Source organism: Hemitrygon akajei, unplaced genomic scaffold (assembly GCF_048418815.1).
Source record: "Hemitrygon akajei unplaced genomic scaffold, sHemAka1.3 Scf000048, whole genome shotgun sequence".
In the NCBI taxonomy this organism is placed as follows: domain Eukaryota; kingdom Metazoa; phylum Chordata; class Chondrichthyes; order Myliobatiformes; family Dasyatidae; genus Hemitrygon; species Hemitrygon akajei.
The window spans coordinates 4,293,334-4,313,606 of NW_027331934.1; the positions used below are offsets into that span (position 1 = coordinate 4,293,334).

The 20,273-nt window shown below is 45.0% G+C and overlaps 1 protein-coding gene and 1 non-coding gene across 2 annotated transcripts in view; both read left to right on the forward strand.

The window, feature by feature from the left end:
* LOC140720891 (NACHT, LRR and PYD domains-containing protein 3-like) overlaps positions 1-20,273 on the forward strand; it is a 1,078,849-nt gene that overhangs the window by 923,132 nt on the left and 135,444 nt on the right. The gene's annotated exons all lie outside the window — the stretch shown is intronic.
* On the forward strand, positions 3,505-3,599 carry trnai-uau (transfer RNA isoleucine (anticodon UAU)). Its single transcript has 2 exons — positions 3,505-3,543; positions 3,564-3,599. It is a non-coding gene; the product is annotated as a tRNA-Ile (tRNA).

Genomic DNA, 20,273 nt, shown 5'->3' on the forward strand with positions numbered 1-20,273 from the left:
ATTTTATCCCTCACTATCCTCTTGCTTTTAATATAACTGTAGAAGCCTTTCGGATTTACTTCCACCTTATTTGCCAAACCAAACTCGTAACTTCTTTTAGCTTTTCTAATCACTTTCTTATGTTTCCTTTTACATTCTTTATATTCCTCGAGCAATTCCTTTACTCCATGCTGCCTATATCTATTGTAGACATCCCTCTTTTTTCGAACCAAGTTTCTAATATCCCTTGAAAACCATGACGCTTTCAAACCTTTAACCTTTCCTTTCAACCGAACAGGAACATAAAGATTCTGTACCCTCATAATTTCACCCTTAAATGACCTCCATTTCTCTGTTTCATCCTTCCCATAAAACAACTTGACCCAATCCACTCTCTCTAAATCCCTGCGCATCTCCTCAAAGTTAGCCTTTCTCCAATCAAAAATCTCAACTCTAGGTCCAGTCCTGTCCTTCTCCATAATTATATTGAAGCTAATGCTATTGTGATCACTGGACCCGAAGTGCTCCCCAACACATACATCTGTCAGCTGACCTATCGCATTCCCTAACAGGAGATCCAACACTGCCCCATCTCTAGTCGGTATTTCTATGTATTGTTGCAAAAAACTACCTGCACACATTTCACAAACTCTAAACCATCCAGCCCTTTTACAGAATGAGCTTCCCAATCTATGTGTGGAAAATTAAAATCTCCCACAATCACCACGTTGTGTTTACTACAAATATCTGCTATCTCCTTACACATTTGCTCTTCCAACTCACACTCCCCATTAGGTGGCCTATAATACACTCTTACCAGTGTTACTACACCTCTCCCATTACTCAATTCCACCCAAATAGTCTCCCTAGAGGAGGTCTCTAATCTATCCTTCCAAAGCACCGCCATAAGATTTTCTCGGACAAGCAATGCAACACCTCCTCCTCTGGCCCCTCCTACTCTATCACAGCTGAAGCAACTAAATCCAGGAATATTTAGTTGCCAATCACACCCTTCCTGCAACCATGTTTCACTAATAGCTACAACAGGAAATAACAACAAATAACAGGAAAAACTGAAACCTAAACCTGCCTTGCATCGCCCGCTTCCGCCTAAGCCCGTTGAGGCAAAAACCTTAAGCCTTCACACTGCTCCCGGCTCACTCCTCTGCACGCAAACGATGCTGCCCGATGTTTAAGAATGTGTCTTTTTCTAATCTTCCCAGTTTCTCTTGCCGACGTCACACGCCTGCGCAGCCCCGCCTCTCTTAACTCCAATGAGAATAAGAGAAAGTCAAAATGGTTCCCGCCGCACTCCCGTTCTGATCCTCCGACTTCCTTCTCCAAATATTGGAGAATATTGACAAAGAATGACGGGGTTCTTGTTTGCTGATGTAGAGATGGGCAAGGAAAATGGATTTCAAACATGAATAAGGGGCGGGAACGGGTAGAGAAATGTGCACTTCAACACATTCCGAATATTGCCCTCACGAACCGGAAAGGTCATGATGCAGTGACGTATAATTATGGTTTAATTAGAGTATCGTAAAGTTTGGTTGTGATTGCACTGAAACCGCTGCAGAAGGGTTTCACCAGGAAGTTGCCGAACATGAAACATTTCAGATATCAGCAGAGAATCTAACATTCAGTTCTCGAAACGGAGGAAGAAGAGGTGCTTCATGAGGAAATTAAAAAAATATTACAGACATACTGGGGTTCAGTAGTGGTAACTACGTCTCCATATCAGCTGCATCTACTGTGAAGGTACAGGTTTATTGAAACTGTAAGTTTTAGCATTCGTTAGCGGAAGGTGTTGAGTTTCTTCAGATGTAGGCATTTGACGCAGCGATTTAGTTACCACTTTGCAACCCATGCTACTGCATTTTCAATGTTCACAATAATGTCGCTTCTACATTAGACCAAAGAATCACCGGGCTTGGGTGTTCGGTCTCCGGAGTCCCTGTGTACGGACCACTGGTTGGTCCTGCGTTCTCTGCTAAAGCTCATTCCACTGTCCTTCGAAATATTTTCAACCACTGGCATAACTGTCTGTGTGTTTTTTTCTTTCTTTCTTTCTGTCTATCTATCTATCTATCTATCTATCTATCTATCTATCTATCTATCTATCTATCTATCTATCTATCTATTCGTCTGTCTGGCTGCCTGCCTTATGCTGTCTGCTTTTTGTCTATTTGTCCCTCTAACTATCTGCTGCTGTGTCAGATATTGCGAATTTGATCGAGTGGAATTCACAAAGAGGTTATCAATGAGAAGCACTTGTGGAGTTTAGGAAATGATTATTTTCTCAGTCTTACTGAACCGATTTACCAAGGCAGACTGAATGTCATGATTCATTAGAGAGCGGATCGGTAACAAGCAATCTCTCACTTGGTGCCCCAGATTTAACGGCATTGATGATATATTATTGGAGGGACTTCGAGTGCAAAAGGTAAGTGAAGGTTCACATGATCTGGCTGAGAAAGTGAAGCACTGCGAGCGGATGATCAACTAAAATGAAAATTAAAATTTTCAGCCCTAATGTGGCGTCTAGACAGATAGAGTAACAACGTACAAAGAAAGATTCAAGAGAGGATGAAGATTAACATCAAATACCCTTCAGTTCCCAACTAGGGAAGAACTCCAGCATCAGTTTTTCCAACTTAACGAAGACTGACATCCAAGTCTCTACACTGAATTTCGCCGGAGAATGGTTACATGCCGCTGTTCCTTTAAAAATCAGACTGCAATTGTCGCCTGCATGTAAAGTCTGTACTTAAAGTTTGCCTACTGAGTACTGAATGCTCACTTGTTCTCCCCATCCATAGCTCTCATCCGCATGATGATAGAGCTCCCCTTCTCCCTATCTCTCCATCCGGTAGAGTAGCAACACGTCCCTGCTAATACCAGACGTGATGCAGCCTGTCAGAATGCTCTTCAGAAGTTTTTTTTTGAGTTTATTCTTTAATCTCCTAATGAAGTACTGGATAGTCGCTGTCTTGTCTTCTTTATAACTGCATCGATATGTTGGGACCAGGTTCAGTCCTCAGAGATCTTAACACCCAGGAACTTGAAACTGCTTATTCTCTCTACTTCTGATCCCTCTATGAGGATTGGTATCTCTCTCCTTCCTGAAGTCCACAATGAGCTTTTTCGTCTTACTGACGTTCAGTGCAAGGTTGTTGCTGCGACACCACTCAACTAGTTGACATACCTCACCCCTGTTCGTCTTCTCGTCTCCATCTGAGATTCGTCCAACAATGTTTGCATTATCAGCAAATTTATAGGTGGTATTTGATCAGCTGACTCGATATGCACATGGATGGAAGGAAGATCGAGGGATATGGACAGGGTAGGAAGGAGGGATTACAGTTTGAGTGCCTTTGATTTGATTTTTAGCTGGTATGGCAATACATTATGGGCCGAATGGTCTTTTCACGGGCTGTATATTTTAGGCTCTATGCTCTATGATATCTGTAAATTTATTCTAAATTTTCTTTCCATATGTAAAAACACGCGTATGCAGGACTGGGCTCTGGTGGCGCAATCGGTTAGTGTGCGGTACTTATATGGCAGTACGCGGCGGAGAAATGCCGAGGCTGTGAGTTCGATCCTCACCTAGACCACTCGTGATTTGTAATGCTTGCAACGCCCGGGTGACTAGGCGTCTCTCAAGCTGAGCATTCCACTGGAATGTTACATTTGATTTTGTGCTTCTGAGACACCCCGCTTATTATTGTAATGAACTTCGAATCGATGCACCTTTGATTTTGATCTGAGCAGGAGAGTGTGAGTTTACACCCAGGGCTGAGTGCTCAGTCCACTGTTGTTCACTCTGCCGTTCCACGACTGTGCTGCAACACACAGCTCGAATCACATCATCAAGTTCGCCGATGACACGACCATGGTAGGTCGCATCACAAAGAACGACGAGTCAGCTTACAGAGAGGAGTTGCAACGGCTAACGGTCTGGTGCAGAGCCAACAACCTGTCTCTGAGTGTGAGCAAAACAAAAGAGATAGTTGTTGACTTCAGGAGGGCACAGAGTGACCACTTCCCGCTGAACATTGACGGCTCCTCGGTAGAGATCGTGAAGAGCACCAAATTTCTTGGTGTTCACCTGACGGAGAATCTCACCTGGTCCCTCAACACCAGCTTCATAGCAAAGAAAGCCCAGCAGCATTTCTACTTTCTGCGAAGGCTGAGAAAGGTCCATATCCCACCATCCCTCATTACCACATTCTACAGGGGTTGTATTGAGAGCATCCTGAGCAGCTGCATCACTGCCCGGTTCGGAAATTGCACCATCTCGGATCGCAAGACCCTGCACCGGATAGTGAGATCAGCTGAGAATATCATCGGGGTCTCTCTTCCCGCCATTACGGACACTTACACCACACGCTGCATCCGCAAATCAAACAACATTATGAAGGACCCCAAGCACCCCTCATACAAACTCTTCTCCCTCCTGCCGTCTGGGAAAAGACAGCGAAGCCTGCGGGCTCTCATGATCAGACTGTGTAACAGTTTCCTCCCCCAAGGCAATACCCGGAGCCTGGACTGACACCAACCTACTGCCCCCTACTGTGCGTACTTTCTTGTTTATTATTTATTGTACTGCCTGCACTGTTTTGTGCACTCTATGCAGTCCTGGGTAGGTCTGTAGTCTCGTGTAGCTTTCGAGTTTTTTTACGTAGTTCAGCGTAGTTTTTGTGTTGTTTCATGTTGCACCATGGTCCAAGAAAACGCTGTCTCGTTTTTACTGTGTACTGTACCAGCAGTTATGGTCGAAATGGCAATAAAAAGTGACCTGACTTCAATTGACAACATACACACTAATTTCAGAAACCCACCCTGACAATCTGGTTCCTCACTTCTCCCTCTGTTGTCTGTTTCTCTCTGTCCACATGCACGGTCCGCTTCTGAACAGAATAAATCTCACTGCAGTACGTAGGAACATATATTTACTGATAATAAATGTACGTTGAACTTTGAAGAACCAAAGCAACAGGAAAATGTATTCGATATTTTTTCTCTCCCTGTGGAACTAGCTGGATTCTGTCCGGCAGTGTAATCGATATTTGAAAATAAAAATGACAGTGGAAAGCCGAATAAAAAAGAGGCAGCTGTAATGACCGTTCATCACGAGGGGAGTAAAGAAACAATGCCTCTTGTCTGGTGATTGGAGGATTCTGTGATTTACATTGATCACCTGATGTGACAAGCCACACATAGGAATACCGCAGAATTCCTTTAAATCGTGCTCCACTGCTCTCTGACGGAATATCACTCTCTGTGTAGCATTTCTTGTTCCGCCCAACTGAAGAACCAGAGTGACAGTGCTGTCATGCTCCAGGTGCTGAGGAAGATGGTAAGAGGCCTGATGGTGAGGGGCTGTTGTCGTGGTGGTAATGCTCATGGGTGGGAGCACACCACACAATGGGTTCAACCTTATGGTATGGGGTTTGATACTGAGTACGCTCCCCGCTCCCATAATAATCATATAACCGTATAACAATTACAGCACGGAAACAGGCCATCTCGGCCCCTCTAGTCCGTAGCGAACGCTTACTCTCACCTAATCCCACCGACCCGCACTGCCCATAACCCTCCATTCCTTTCTTGTCCATATACCTATCCAATTTTACGTTAAGCGACAATACCGAACCTACCTCTACCACTTCTACTGGAAGCTCGAGCCATACAGCTATCACACTCTGAGTAAAGAAATTCCCCTCGTGTTATCCTTAAACTTTTGCCCCCTAACTCTCAAATCATGTTCTCTTGTTAAAATGTCCCCTACTCTCAATGGAAAAAGCCTATCCACGTCAACTCGATCTATCCCCCTCATAATTTTAAATACCTCTCTCAAGTCCCCCCCTCAACCTTCTATGCTCCAAACAATAAAGGCCTAACTTGTTCAACCTTTCCCTGTAACTTAGGTGCTGAAACGCAGGTAACATTCTGGTAAATCTTATCTGTACTCTCTCTATTTTGTTGACATCTTTCCCATAATTCAGTGACCAAAACTGTACACAATACTCCAAATTTGGCCTTACCAATGCCTTGTGCAATTTTAACATTACATCCCAACTCCTCTACTCAATGCTCTTATATATAAAGGCCAGTATACCAAAAGATTTCTTCACCACCCTATCCAAATGAGATTCCACCTTCAGGGGATTATTTATTATTATTATTATTATTATTATTATTATTATTATTATTATTATTATTATTATTATTATTATTATTATTATTATTATTATTATTATTATTATTATTATTATTATTATTATTATTATTAATTACTATCGATTTATCTATCATTATTAATATTTATAATATTCCTGTATGCACATCCCAGTGTCCAACTCGGACATTGAGCATATATGGGGGAGTTTATCTTGTGAACGGTCATTTTCCACAGGGAAATGTTACCATTATATTCCTGGGTACACAGCTGTTATCTGAAGCCTTCATGGTTTGTTTTTTTTACTTGGACATAGTTCCTATAATTTCAGCTCAATATTTTTTTAAAGGGTTGCTGGGTAATTGCATAAGGAGAGCTGAGAAGTGTTAATGTGGTGGTCACTTGAAAGGGGCTGGTTAAAGGAGCTGGTGCAGATCACAATCCCGGGCTGGGTCTGCTTGCTTTGAACGGGCTGTTATTGTGTTGTTACATTTATTAAAATTGATTACAAATTCCTTCCCCAAGACGCAGTCCATTGCCACAGTTAATCCACCTATGATCTTGCTTCGAGCATTTAGAATTTCTTGCTGCCTATTAGTTTCCATAGATAATTTCCCAATCAGAATCAGATATATCATCACTGACCTGTCGGTCGTAAAATTATTTGCTTTGCAGCAGTACTTACCGATGTGGCGTTTTCAGTGCATGAAGTTGTCAGACCGAGAAAGATGGAGACACCATGGGGAACAGAGAGACAGAGACAAAATCTGGTGAAAATTCACAGGAACATTGAGCACCATGGAGACAGGAGGGACTCCAGATACGTATATCTGAAATAAAAAAAATTCTGCAGGGCTTCAGCGGGTCAGGCAGTTAACGTGTGCGAGGGTACTGGACAGTGAATGACAGTGAACGAGGGTAATGACAGTGAAGAGTCCAAACTCTTCCCAAAAGTTTTCAAATCTAAACTGAGGTGAAAGAGGGACGATGGCCTGAGGGAGGAGTGAATTCCCTCTGGATATCGCTGCTGCCCAACCCTGTTCACTTTATCATCCTGAAGGTAAATCCCCCAAAGCTTCCCTCCAAGTCTCTATGTTCTGAGGTTACACCTGAGGTCCCTCTTTCACAGGAACATCAAAAAACAAGTGAATCTGTTGGTTATTCAGCCCAGCAAAGCTGTCCTGCCAGTCGATACTACCAATGAATGTTTGCCATTTCACAACTTCTTTCCTGTTCCAGGTCCACATTCTTGTAAATCCCCCAGTCTTTGAAAATGTATCCCCTTCCTCATTCTGTACCGCCAGTGATCAAATCACTGCAAACCTCTAAGGGAGCGAAATCCAGCCATTCACAGTTTTTTGTGGGAAGAAATTGCGATCGACGTCAGTTGCAAATCAGCCCCATTATGTCCACTTGTGGAAAGCTCTATTGCAAATGGAAGCATATCTCTTGGGTGGGGTAAGTGGAGATTACACGGAATCCGCGTGATCGCAGGTGTTTAACCTGGATGTCCCAGTTTCCGACAACATCCCAGTATATATGTGTGATTTAGGTTTATTTCAATATCTCTTTACATGTAGGTGAGCGGTAGAATGCGGATGAGAGCAAGTGGTAACTTCAGGAGAATATAAATGGCTGGGGCACATTTTGCTTAAAATAGTCCTTGATGAAGTTAATGTGTTGAAAAGGCAATTTCCACGCTGTTTATTTCTCTGACTCCATCTCAACATTAACCCTGTTGTGTCCTCTCAGCTTTTGTCTGGTTCAAATAGATCACACCTCATTCTTTAATCTCTAGCTATTCATGATAGGGCAGCACCTTTGATCCAGGAATTCGCTGAGCTAATATCTTCGTGACTGTCAACATGTACATATTCTCTCTGAAATAAGGGATTCAGAACTGTACACAGTGGTGGAGGTGTGGCTGTGCTAACAGCCGGCACGTTGTATTTCTAATCTCCAGCCCTGTTGTATTAAATACCATTCTGCCATTTGCCGCCTTCACTGCTTGATGCACCATCACACTAACTATTCTATATCGCACACGCAAGAGCATCTCACGTGTAAACTCCTGGACACGATTCCTCTTCCCTCACACTTTCCACCATTAACCTCCATGTGCAGACTTTTCATTCACTCTTTCTATCTATCAGTGCGCAAGTCCAAATTTGTGCATTGCAACTGGCCCTTTCGAGTTGTCAGCAAACTTGGAAACAAACGTTGACACACGCTTACAAGTGGGAATACAGACGATGACTGTGTCGGGTACGGGCCGACTCGAAGCGAAGAGACCCGAGCTCGAGTGCATATGGAAGTAACAGAGAGTGAGGAGTGACCCAAAGTTTTGAAGATTTAAGAAACAGTGCAGATAGAAATGCCCTGTTGTCGGAGCCGTGGGCAAGAGAGTGTCCGGCTCTGCTTGCTGCTCCGCCGGGTTTGCACGTCTCTGTGCTGGCCTGAGACTGTGACCTGCAGCTGGTGTACTTCTCGCCTTGGTGCAGTGATGCCTGACTTTCCAACCTTTAGTTTTGCATATTGTGTGCGTACTTTTATTTTTGTTCGATATCTCTCTCTCTTTATCTCCATAGTCGGTGTTTGACACTCTCAATGAGCTTTATTGTGTTTCTTTGCTTCGTGGCTGCCCGTGAGGAGACGAATCTCAAGGTTGTATCGAGTCTGAACACTTTGATAATAAATGTACTTTGAACTCTGTTGTGCGCACCACACAGAATTTGGACAGATGGTTTAAATTTGATCTCACAGAACTAAATCAAAGTGCATTTGCTTGAACTTTTAGTGTGGAAGAAATTAATCTGTAATACACACAAGAGGCTGGAGGAACTCAGCAGATCAGACAAAATCTATGAAAGAGAACAAACACTCTTCAGGTTTCCTTTTCCGATCCACGTTGTCTGCCGGAGAGCTGAGCGCCCAGTTCAGCCCGGGTCAGTAGGACGGTCTGGACTATTACATCCACCACGAAGTGTTGCGCTGAATCACACATTCCTGTGCAGTGATTTATGTAATTCATTCTCGGCAATGAACCCATTACACTTCTAATGGAAGCTCCATGCGGGTTAACTCTGCCATTCTCTCTCATTCTGCTGACAAGAAAGACGAACACTGAGAGCAAATGACATTTCAAACATTACTGCAGGTAATCTTGTGTGGACATTTCTGTGGGATGTAATCTTCGCGAGAAGTCGCTTGTTTTTGCTGAGAAGTCGCAAGACTTAAATAGATCTCGGTGTCTTCCTTGCCACCTTCTATCGTCGCGATTTATTAAGAACTTCAGGAAGGACATTAAATAAAATAAAGTTAGGTTTAAGCGGAGCAGCCACTGTGGAAGTGGCCAGTTTTGGTGTAGAGAGCGTCAGAGATGCTTGGCTCAGTGTTTGACACCAGAGTCTTGAGCGAGAAGGGGCGGAGGCTCCAAGGAAGTTTCTGGAAGGCTTCGTTCTTTCTTTGACTATTAGTGCAGATACAGTGCAATGTGAATGCGTCCAGAGTCACTGGTGTATTCCTCGTGTTCTTCATGAGACCTACAGCTTCCCTGATAATAAAGTTTTCACGTACAGCTCACTGCAAACCGTGTTAGGAGACCGAACGGCAAATCGTTTCGGGGAAGGGGGAGGGGGTTGTGACTCTGCTGGCAAAGTCAATGAAAGCAAAATCTTTGACTAGACTAGGATTGGAAGATGTAGAAACCATCTGTATATATTTATGAAATAGCAAGTATTAAATTACATTATCGATGTTACATACATGCCTCCGGTCAGTGGCAAGGATATGACAACGACAGATTGAAAAACCGTGTTAAACGATCAATTTTACCATAATGACGGGAGATTTCAATACACAGGTTGACTCGGGAAAACAGGCTGGTGATGGAACGCCAGAGAAAGAATTTGTGGAATGCCGACGAGATGGATGTTAGAGCAGCTTGTGGTGGAGCAGGCTAAAGAACAGGCTGCTGTGGGTTGGATATTGCGTAATGAACCAGATTTGATCAGGGATGTTGAGGTTACTTCCTGAGGAGGCAGTGATCATAATAGCAATTCGCCCTACATATTGAGAGGGAAAGCCTGACATTAGATATTATCAGCTTTTCAATGGTGTAAACGGAACTACAGACACATGAGAGCGAGTTGTCCAAAGTTAATTGCAAGGAGGGACGTGCGAGGATGACGGCAGAGCGACGATGCCTGGTGCTTCTGGGAGGAATTCTGAAGGTGCGGGGCAGATAAAGCCCAAGGGAGAGGTATTCTAAAGCAACCAGAGCAGAGAGGGGATGTCAACGACAGCGCGAAAGCAAAAGAGAATTCACAGAATGTAGCAAAAAGTAGTGGGAATCTAGACGATCGGGGAGACATTAAAACCCAAAGTGGTGGCATCAGTCAGTCTCGTGAGACCATGGATCTGCGCCTGGAAAGTCTTGCTTCATTCGTGCCGTCGCGGTGAGGCGACGCTGGAGTGTCCTCTCCAGGGCGCAGGGCTGAGCAAGGTTGTATGGAAGTCCGTCAGTTGCCCAAGCAGCAAGTCTCCCCTCTCCACGCCACCGGTGCTGTCCAAGGGAAGGGCAAAGGACGATGCACCTTGGCACCGGTATCGTCACTGGAGTTGCCAGAACGAGGCTGAAGGCAACGTCGGACTGCCTTAGGGTCTCCAGCTCCGGATTTGTCCTCAGCGTTTACCCCCGAAGCCTTTCCCATGAGTGGGCATGACTGCAAGGCAGCGGAGGTTTGAAATAAGTGTTTTCCCTCTCTTAGATGGGCTGCCTTCCCAGGCTGACGAGCTCCATCTACCTGTGAACCAAAAGAAGGCTACTAAAAATGCAATAAGGAGAGGTAAATAAGATCAAATAAGAAGATACGCGAGTGAAAATCTAAAAAGTATGCATTTTTAGGAAATATAAATATTACAATAGATGAGACAATGCACATCGGAGCACTGGAGAATGACTGGAGAGGTAGCAATGAGGGATTAAGAAATGGTTGACAAGCTTCAGTATCAGCGTTGTTCCTCACTTTGGTAGACACGGGCAAATGTAAGAGTACTGAACGGTTGGAGGAATAGGGACAGTAAATGCTGTTTCTAAGGTGAAAAACCTTGGGAGGCGGGTTGGTCTGTAGATGAGTAAGTCACATACCAGATAGACTACATCCCATGGTTCGAAAGAGCTACTTGAAGGGATTGTAGCGATCCTTACGAAGATTGTAAGATTCTGAAATGTTTCTGGAGAACCGGAAAATCACAACTTCAAGAAGGGATGGATCAAAAGACGGGAAATCTATACATAATTTGGCGGCCGAAATGCAAATACTTGTTTGACAAATCTGTTGGAATTCTGTAGGAAATAACAGTGAAGGTAGAAAAAGTATAGTCAATGGATGTTGTTCCCTTGGATTTTCATAAGGTCTTTGACAGGGTGCTGCATATGAGACTGCTAAACCAGAATGGAAACGTGGTCTTATAAGAAAGGTGATATGCTGAACGGCAGGGCACAAAGAGCGGGAATAAAGGGGACTTTTCTTCTGATTGGTTGCCAGTAACTAGGAGTTATTCTGCACGGGACAGTGCAGGAAATATTTATTTTCATGCTATAAGGCGATCAGACCATAAGATATAACAGCATAAGTAGGCCAATCGACCCATTAAGTCTGCTCCGCCATTCAACCTTGGGCTGACCTACTTCTTCCAGACATCTCCACTCCCGTGCCTTCTCCCCATACCCATTGATGCCTTATATAATTAAGACCGATCAATCTCTGCCTTAAATACACCCAAGGACTTGGCCTCCACACCCGCACGTGGCAACGAACTCCACAGATCTACCATTCTCTGACTAAAGTAATTTCTCCGCATCTCTGCTCTCAATGGACGTCCTTCAACCCTTACGTCGTGCATTCGTCTTACCCTCCCCTACCATGGGAAATAACGTTGCAATATCTAATCTGGTCAGGCCTGTTAACATTGGGAAAGTTTCTATCAGATATCCCCCTTGTTTTCCTGAGCTCCGGGGAATAGAGACCAAGAGCTGCCAGACGTTCCTCATACCTGGAATCATTCTCCTGAATCTTCTCTGAACCCTCTCGAATGTCAATATATCCTTTCTAAAATAATGACCCCAAAACTGCACACAATACCCCAAGTATGGTCTCACGAGTGTATTATAAATCCGCAACATCACGTCTCTGCTATTATACTCTGCACCTCTAGAAATTCTATACCGTCATCTTTAAAACCGACTCAACCTGGAGCTTAACCTTCAGGGTATCCTGCAGAATGACTCCAAAGTCCCGTTGAATCTCTGCATTTTAAATGTTCTCCCGATCTGAATAATAGTTTGCGTATTTATCTCTTCAACCAAAGTGCAGGACCATACACTTACCAACGTTGTACTTCATTTGCCATTTTTCTGCCCATTCCCCTAAACCAGGGGTGTCAAACTCATTTTAGGTCACAGGCCGGATTGAGCAAAATGCAGCTTCATGCGGGCCGGATCAGTCGGACGCGTGCGAACGCAGCTTTCGTTGCCTCCGTTTTTTCAGCCTGCTCTCATGTGTCTCAGTCTCTGCTATAACCACAAAGTGTTTCACTTTACAAATTCCGTTTCTTATGAAGAAGACTGCCGAGCAAGACTGCCGAATAAACACTAAAAATCCTGAAAACCTGGTACCTGAATAAACTCAGCATTAGCGATATCATACGCCATAGGCGCTTCGACTACTGGGGCCAGCTTTAATAGTAATTATATACTACCTCGCGGGCCTTGAGTTTGACATATATGCCCTAAACTATCTAAGTCTCTCAGCAGGCTATCTGTTCCTTCAACACTACTCGCAACTGTACTAATCTTTCTTTCATTTGCAAATTTAAACACAAATCCATTAACCCATAGTCCAATTCATTGACATACATCGTCAAAAGCAGTGGTCCCAGCACTGACCTCTGTGGTTCTCCACTAGTAACCGGCAGCCAGTCAGAATAGGATCCTTTTATTCACACTCTCTGTTTTCTGCCGATCAGCCAATGCTCCACCCATGCAGAAAATTTCCCTGTAATCCGGTATTGTAAATGTCCGGTATCGGGCTAAGCAGCCTCATGTGCGCACCTTGTCAAAGGTCTTCTGAAAATCCAAATACACCACATCTACTAAGTCTCCTTTGTCTACCGTGCTTGTCACTTTCTCAAAAGTTTGCGGTTTGTACATTAGACAGGATTTTCCGTTCAAGAAGCTCTGCTGGCTTTGGCCTGTCTTGTCATGTGCCTCCAGGTACTCCTGTAAGGTCATCCCTACCATGAGCTTCCAACCACTTCTCAACAACTGATGACAGGCTAACAGGTCTTTAGTTTCCTTTCTGCTGCCCCCACCCTTCTTAAATAGCGGAGTAACATTTGCAATTTTCCGGTCATCTGGCACAGTGCTGGAATCTGTCGATTCTTGAAAAATCATCGTTAATGCCCCCGCAATCTCTCCACATGAAAGTATGTTCCATCAAGTCCAGGAGATTTATCCGCCCTCAAATCATTAACGTTCCTGAGCACCTTCTCAGACATAATTTTCCCTGCACGTACATCACTTCCCTGACACTCTTTAATGTCCGGTATACTGTAGATGTCTTCTACTGAGAAGACTGATGCAAAATGAGCATTAAGTTGCTCTGACATCTCAGCGCCGCCCATTGCATTATCTCCAACGTCATTTTCTATTGGTCCAATGTCTACCCACGAATCTCGTTTACCTTTAAAAAATCTTAAAATCTTACTTTAAAAATCTTTTAGAATCTTCTTGTATAATAATCCCAGCTTCGATTAATAATTCATCTTTCTTTCGTAATGATCCTCTTAGGTTCTCTCTGCAAGTTTTTAAAATCTCCCCAATCCTCCATCTTCCCAATAGCTCTGGCTTCCTTCCATGCCTTCTTTTGCTTTTAATTTAGCTCTGACTTCACTGGTCATCCATGATAGTGCCCTTCTTCTATATATATATATATATATATATATATATATATATATATATATATGCTTTGTACCTCCGTCAACATTCGCAGGAACTCCAGCCATTGCTGCTCTGTTGTCCTTCCTGCTAGTGACACGATTTCTCTATCTCCTGCTGTAAGTTGAAATCCACATTCCCGTTGCTGTTTAGAGGCCAGTATGCAACTGCCATTAGGGTCTTTTTACCCTTTCCATTTCTTACCTCAACCCATACAGTTTCCAATCCTATGTCACCCCTTTCTAATGTTTTAATATTATTTCTTATACACAATGTCACACCACCGCTTTACCTACTAACCTAACTTTCCGATGCACCGTATATCCCTGGACGTTCAGCTCCCAATGGCGGCCACTCTTTTGCCAAATTTCAGGGATGGACTGCGTCGTACTTGCCAATCCGTAGCTGAATTTCAAGATCGTCCATTTAATTTGATTTATTTCTGTTTTCCCCTTCCTCTGCCTATCACTCTCGTTCCCATTCCCCTGCCAAATTAGTTTAAACCCTCCCGAACAGTTCTATTAAATCTGCCTGCAAGGATGTTGGACCCCTTTGGGGTCAGGTGTAGCCCCTCCTTTACCTCCCGCAGAAGAACACACAGTGATCCAGGAAACCGAAGCACTACCCCCTACATCACTTTGTCAGCCACGCATTAATTTGCCTAAACATGCTATCCTTGCGCTCGTTCGCAATCCTGAGATTACTACCCTAGTGTTCCTGCTTTACAGCTTCCTACCCAACTCCCTGAACTCTTTCTTTAGGACCTCCTCCCATTTTTCTAGCTATGTCATTGGTATCGACGTGCACCAGGACTTCTGGCTGTTCGCCCTCTCCGTCCATAATAGTCTGCACCCGATCGGAGACATCCCGTACCCTGGCACCTGGGAGGCAACACACCATTCGGGTATCTCTATCAGGCTGACAGAACCTCCTGACTGTCTCCCCCACCATGGAATCCCCTATGACTACCGCGTTTCTCATTTCCTTCTTTCCTTTCTGGACCATATGTCAATGATATCGGTGACGGAGTTTGTGATTTTATGATTTTGGACGATGCATTGTTCTGAGGAAGCAAGGAGTCTGTAGACGGGCTAACACAGGAGAGGAGAACAGGCAAAGTAAGTGACAGATGGAATATAGAGCAGGGAAGTGTGTTGCCGTGCTCTTTAATACAAAGAATAAAAGTGTAGATTTTTACTTAAACAAGAATCAAATTAAGAAATCAGAAATGCAAAAGGGCTGGGTATGAGAATATCTAAGAGTATCCATCACAGGTCCTGCACATTAATGCAATCGAAAGAACTTGCCAGGAGTTCTACAGCACCAGTTGCTTCATTAAGTACAGTACATCATGTATGTCCGAAAACAGTGTAGCTGCCTCGACACTGTCCAGTCACAGACTCTCCCGGGGTCAGACACAGAGTGTAGCTACTGCCTCACTGTCCAGTCACACACTCTCCCGAGGTCAGACACAGAGTGTAGCTCCTGCCTCACTGTCCAGTCACACATTCTCCCGAGGTCAGACACAGAGTGTAGCTCCTGCCTCACTGTCCAGTCACAGACTCTCCCGGGGTCAGACACAGAGTATAGCTCCTGCCTCACTGTCCAGTCACACACTCTCCCGGGGTCAGACACAGAGTGTAGCTCCTGCCTCACTGTCCCATTACACACTCTCCCGGGGTCAGACACAGAGTGTAGCTCCTGCCTCACTGTCCAGTCACAGACTCTCCCGGGGTCAGACACAGAGTATAGCTCCTGCCTCACTGTCCAGTCACACACTCTCCCGGGGTCAGACACAGAGTGTAGCTCCTGCCTCACTGTTCCATCACACTCTCCCGGGGTCAGACACAGAGTGTAGCTCCTGACTCACTGTCCCATTACACACTCTCCCGGGGTCAGACACAGAGTGTAGCTCCTGCCTCACTGTCCCGTCACACACTCTCCCGGGGTCAGACACAGAGTGTAGCTCCTGCCTCACTGTCCCATTACACACTCTCCCGGGGTCAGACACAGAGTGTAGCTCCTGCCTCACTGTTCCATCACACACTCTCCCGGGGTCACACATAGAGTGTAGCTCCTGCCTCACTGTCCCATCACACACTCTCCCAGGGTCAGACACAGAGTGTAGCTCCTGCCTCACTGTCCCATTACACACTCTCCCGGGGTCAGACACAGAGTGTAGCTCCTGCCTCACTGTCCCATCACACACTCTCCCGGGGTCAGACACACAGTGTAGCTCCTGCCTCACTGTCCCATCACACACTCTCCCGGGGTCAGACGCAGAGTGTAGCTCCTGCCTCACTGTCCCATCACACACTCTCCCGGGGTCAGACGCAGAGTGTAGCTCCTGCCTCACTGTTCCATCACACTCTCCCGGGGTCAGACACAGAGTGTAGCTCCTGACTCACTGTCCCATTACACACTCTCCCGGGGTCAGACACAGAGTGTAGCTCCTGCCTCACTGTCCCGTCACACACTCTCCCGGGGTCAGACACAGAGTGTAGCTCCTGCCTCACTGTCCCATTACACACTCTCCCGGGGTCAGACACAGAGTGTAGCTCCTGCCTCACTGTTCCATCACACACTCTCCCGGGGTCACACATAGAGTGTAGCTCCTGCCTCACTGTCCCATCACACACTCTCCCAGGGTCAGACACAGAGTGTAGCTCCTGCCTCACTGTCCCATTACACACTCTCCCGGGGTCAGACACAGAGTGTAGCTCCTGCCTCACTGTCCCATCACACACTCTCCCGGGGTCAGACACAGAGTGTAGCTCCTGCCTCACTGTCGCATCACACACTCTCCCAGGGTCAGACACAGAGTGTAGCTCCTGCCTCACTGTCCCATCACACACTCTCCCGGGGTCAGACACAGAGTGTAGCTCCTGCCTGACTGTCCCATCACACACTCTCCCAGGGTCAGACACAGAGTGTAGCTCCTGCCTCACTGTCCCATCACACACTCTCCCGGGGTCAGACACAGAGTGTAGCTCCTGCCTGACTGTCCCATCACACACTCTCCCAGGGTCAGACACAGAGTGTAGCTCCTGCCTCACTGTCCCATCACACACTCTCCCGGGGTCAGACACAGAGTGTAGCTCCTGCCTCACTGTCCCATTACACACTCTCCCGGGGTCAGACATAGAGTGTAGATCCTGCCTCACTGTCCCATCACACACTCTCCCGGGGTCAGACACAGAGTGTAGCTCCTGCCTCACTGTCCCATTACACACTCTCCCAGGGTCAGACACAGAGTGTAGCTCCTGCCTCACTGTCCCATCACACACTCTCCCAGGGTCAGACACAGAATGTAGCACCTGTCCCAATGTCCCATCACACACTCTCCCGGGGTCAGACACACAGTGTAGCTCCTGCCTCACTGTCCCATCACACACTCTCCCGGGGTCAGACGCAGAGTGTAGCTCCTGCCTCACTGTCCCATCACACACTCTCCCGGGGTCAGACACAGGGTGTAGCTCCTGCCTCACTGTCCCATCACACTCCATGAAAAATGCAGGACACATTTCTGACCAGTCTCAGTGTTAAATTAAAATGAATTTGATATTATTAATGAATGGGACCGCTGGAATAAATTGATACTCTGATGCACATGGTGGAAGGGATAACAACACAAACATAAGAGTGCAGAGATACACGGTGAAGGTAGCAACATAGAATTGCTCAGAGGACTGTATTCATGTAAATGCTGTTGGAACATAAACGCGCTGTTTCTGAGAGTTTTTTTCGTTCAAATTATGAATTCACGCAGTTATTCATTTAAATTAATCAATCTCATTATTTTGTTTATTTCCATTCAATATCCAAGAAGTTGTGTTGCCAAGCCACAGAAAGTTACAGATCAGGTGCTTTTCAGTTGGCTCTTTGTGATTGAGCAACGAATAGCGTGCACAATGAAGTCGGGCCGAACGGTCTGTTTGCCAAATGACTCTATTCCGAAGGATGTACTGCTCCGTGCAACCGTCAGCATTCATCAGTGCACTGTCCATCTCACAATTTTAACATAAACCAACTGCAGAAGTCTTTTTCTAATAATAACTCAGGAATGCAGAATCTATTTTAAGAATATTTACTCGATTTGAGGAACAACGAGAAAAATATAGAAAAAAATTACGCACGCTCACAATGAGTCAGAGTTTCACAGGTGCAGTACTGATACGACACACTTAACGCTCGAGCAGAGACTGCTGATACATAATGAACCCCACACTCTTACACTGAACCAGAGAGTGACACCGACAGAAACCCACACTTTCAGTCTGTACCAGAGACTGCTGATACATAATGAACCCCACACTCTTACACTGAACCCGAGAGTGACACCGACAGGAACCCACACTCTCAGTCTGTACCAGAGACTGATTTCTACAAAATAAACCCCCCACTCTTATATTGCACCCGAGACTTGTGGATAAAAATGAACCACTCCTCTTCACACTATACTCGCGACAAGTAGGTACAAATTTAAATACACACTCTCATATTATCCGACTGAATCTCTCCCGTTTGTTGATTGTCTATGACGCCGTCGTTCTCTATAATCTCTATTTTATGTGAATTATAATTCATTCTTCTCTTCATTTTCGGCTTGCAACGTACTGCATCCTGAAGCCTCTGCTCTCCGGCTGACTGAGCTATTACTCTCTGTTCCCCAACTCACTGTTCATTTTTCTTTCATGGTCCTTTGTATATCGCTTTCTGCAACGTGTCGCTTCTCTTGTTTTCTGCCCTTAATCTATCTGCAGACTCTGCCGTAAAATATGTTGTTTAGCGCGTTCAGTGACGGAACAGAAAGACATGAACTGGGACATCAGCAAAGAATTTAATACATTTACATCAAGAGATCGAGAGAAGAGAGTGAAAGAGAGGAGGGAGAGGGAGAGAGAGTCAGCGAGATAGAGAGATGGAGGAAGTGCATGTGAGCGAGAGAGATAGAGAAAGTGTGTGTGTGTTTGAGTGTACCTCATGGAATTTATATGTGTAAAATTTCCTACTCGTGCTGTGGATTTTGAAACGGTAAGGTGACTGATGAATGTGTGTGTGTGTGTGTGTGTGTGTGTGTGTGTGTGTGTGTGTGTGTGTGTGTGTGTGTGTGTGTGTGTGTGTGTGTGTGTGTGTGTGTGTGTGTGTGTGTGTTTACTATGGTTTCTAAATTGAATTTACTTGATGTGGGACCTTATTTGGCGATCTTGCATTTATTTCTAACAGTGCACTGCGCAAGTAATCGCAAATACACGGGTATTTTATGTTAAAGCAGGAGATGAAGACATCTGTTTACGGAGTTAATCTATAAATGACAGAATATATCATGCCAGTATTTACACAAGAGTCATACGTGTTGGTGGTTGTGCCCGTAACCCACAGGGCATTGAATGGCAGCCTTATCAGCCCATTATATTCTTACAGCTAATTGAACGCCACAGTATTTCAGCATCTTACTGTTGGTCAGGTGGATTCAACAGCGGCTTGACCGTCACCTTACCGTTTCAACATCCAGAGCACAAATAGGAAATTGTATTCATGTACTTTATAAGACAGGCTGTATAACAGGTATTTCAGTACACACACGCATATACATATACACTCTCTCACACACATTCACACACGAACAAACAAATGAACACACAGACACACACAAATAAACATAACAACGCACACACATGCACACACAGATACTACAGATATGGAGATGATATTTTAAGAGTTGGAGGGAACTGCAGACAGCTCTGGAATTCAAGTTATCGAAAATAAATATTATACAGAGAGGCTGATCAAAATGAAGTAAACATTGATGTCGTCCAGGGCTGATGGAGAACTGAACAGTGTGTTGTGTACACAGCGGGTATGCTTTATATCTGTTGGCACATAGTGGGATGGGGTGGGGTGTTTTTTTGGTCTGAGCGGTGACGACAGTTTCTCAGTCATTCATCATTCAGCTGCATGAATCATTTTGGAACATTGGATTATTTCCTGACCTTCCCTCACACCATACTCACAAACTTTCTCACTGCTGCACAGAACAAGGCTGTCTCTACTTTGTCAGTAAAGCATGGGCGGCGTGATACAGACCAGTCTGAAGTTCACATAAGA